Source organism: Penaeus chinensis, chromosome 37 (genome assembly GCF_019202785.1).
Source record: "Penaeus chinensis breed Huanghai No. 1 chromosome 37, ASM1920278v2, whole genome shotgun sequence".
In the NCBI taxonomy this organism is placed as follows: Eukaryota; Metazoa; Arthropoda; class Malacostraca; order Decapoda; family Penaeidae; genus Penaeus; species Penaeus chinensis.
In genome coordinates, this window is record NC_061855.1 from 4,619,856 (window position 1) to 4,622,355 (window position 2,500).

Consider the following 2,500-nt stretch of genomic DNA (forward strand, 5'->3'; position numbering starts at 1 on the left):
TCTTTGAGAATCTAACGACAGGCTGTGTGGTAACATTAACGCGAAACTTTTTCATTATAAAAGTTAGCTGTCTTCATCTTTATCTTTCCTCAGGTGATATTATGAAGGCTTACGTGGATTTTTTTTTTTTTTTTTTTTTTTTTTTTACTTTATCATTATTTCTGTTACAGTTATCAATATCATGTTATAATTATCATTAGTATTATTGTTATTATTATAATAATTATTATTATTATTATCATTTATATTATTATTATATACTGACATTGTCTTATTGTTGCTATTATTATTATTATTATTATCATTATTATTATTATTATTATTATTATTATTATTATTATCATTATCATTATTATTATCATTATCATTATTGTTCTTTATTGTTATCATCATCATTATTATTATTACTGTCATTATTATTACATTATCATTATAATGTCATTATCATTACCATTATCGTCATTAGAATCATCTTTTTAATATTAGGATTAACATTATTATTACAGCTACTACTACTACTATTACGATTATTATTATTATTATTTATCGTCATCATTATTATCACTCATTATTATAATTATTTTTCAAAAAACATTATTGCTAATATCATCTTTATTATTATCGTTTTACTCTTATTATAATTATTATTATTTTATCGTTATTACTATTTTTGATTACCATTATTATTATTATATCCATCACCATTACCATTCGAAAAATATTATAGAAGATAATAATGATGATGATAATAGTAATAACAATAATAATGGTAATAGTAATGATGATGATGATGATAACTATAATAACAATAATAATAATGACAATGATATTAATAGCTGTAATAATAATAATATCAGTAATAATAATAATAATAATAATAATAATAATAATAATTACAACACCAAAACAGCAATAACAACAATAATGTTAATAATGATAATGATTATCATAATCAGTAAGATGATGTGATTAAATGGTGCGCAAGTAACAGTGAAAGTGATAAATTTAATTTTCTAGATGCGAATAAGTTAGCCAACGCCAGAAGATACATCACCCACGATAAGAAATTAGCAGATATTGAAATAGCACAAATAAGAGAAAAGGTTTTGAATGATACGAGATAAATTGTTCCCGGAGAACCAATAGGCGAAAAGAACATGGGTAATGAGGATGTCAGTGCTGACGAAGACGTTGTAGGGAATAAAGATGTGGAAGAAGACAGAGAACAAGAAAATGTTATGGCTTGAGTCGCTCCGCCAGACAATGAGGTTAACCAGGAGGGTTTATTGGCAATGAGACCTGGATATCTTTGAAGAGTTATCGATAGTAAAGCACACTAAAATGACTCACAAACCCACAAATTAAAAAATATACTTTCCTTGGGGGAATGAAGCATTAAGCCAACTTTGTGAGGAAATGAACCCAGACATAACAGAACTAAATAAGCTCGTTTATTAAACGGTAAAAGTTCTCCAATACAAGAGCGGTATGAAAGCAAAAAAGAAAGAAAAATAAGAAACAGAAATCTACTAAATCTAAATGGCAACTCAAAATTAATCAAGAGATAGAAAACTTCAGAAAAGAAATCTCTATACTTAAAGAACTGTTAAAATACAGAGATAAAATATAGAAAGGCGCAAAAAGTACTAAGTAGGTACAATATTAAGACTAAAGAACAAATACGCGGCATCAAATAAGAACTAAAACAAAAACTCCAAGTGAAACCTCAAGGATTACATAAATTTATCAAAAGGAATACGTTTTTCCGACAAAATAAGATCTTTCAAACAGACGCTAAGAAGTTCTACCGAGAAATCAGAAAGCTAGCAATTGTTGTAGACGATGTACCGTCTGCAGAGCAGGTGCGCGAATTCTGGAACAGCATTTGGGGTAATGAGAAAGGGCATAATGAATATGCTCAATGGCTAAACGATTTAGAAAACAGCACTCAGGATATCCCCGCACAACAATGGGAAGACATTACTAATGAAGAGATTAGAAAAGCGCTTAATAAATCACACAAGTGGAAATCCCCAGGAACAGACCGAGTTCTGAATTTCTGGCTCGCCACCTTACACTCTACGCACTCTGAACTAGCTCTAAATTTCAACGAACTTATGGCTGAATCAGATTTAACAACTAACTGGTTCTGTTTATGTATAACTCCTTTACTTGCAAAAACTCAAAACATTGAAAATCCAAAAAAACTACCCGCCTATTACGTGCTTATCAACATCTTATCTTATTGTATTGGATTAGACAATTGTAGAAAGGTAACATTTAACATGGAAGGTTAGTCCTCACAGACAACATAGTTCTTGAAGACGACTCTGGGATTAAGAACTAAACCAGAAAGAAACCTATAAATATTTAGGAATTAATGAAGGAGATGGTGTACAACACGCGAAGATGAAAGAGAAGATCAGGAATGGGCGCATCCGTAGAGTAAGGTCAATCCTGAAGACAGAGTTGAACTCAAAGAATAGAATAACAGACGCAA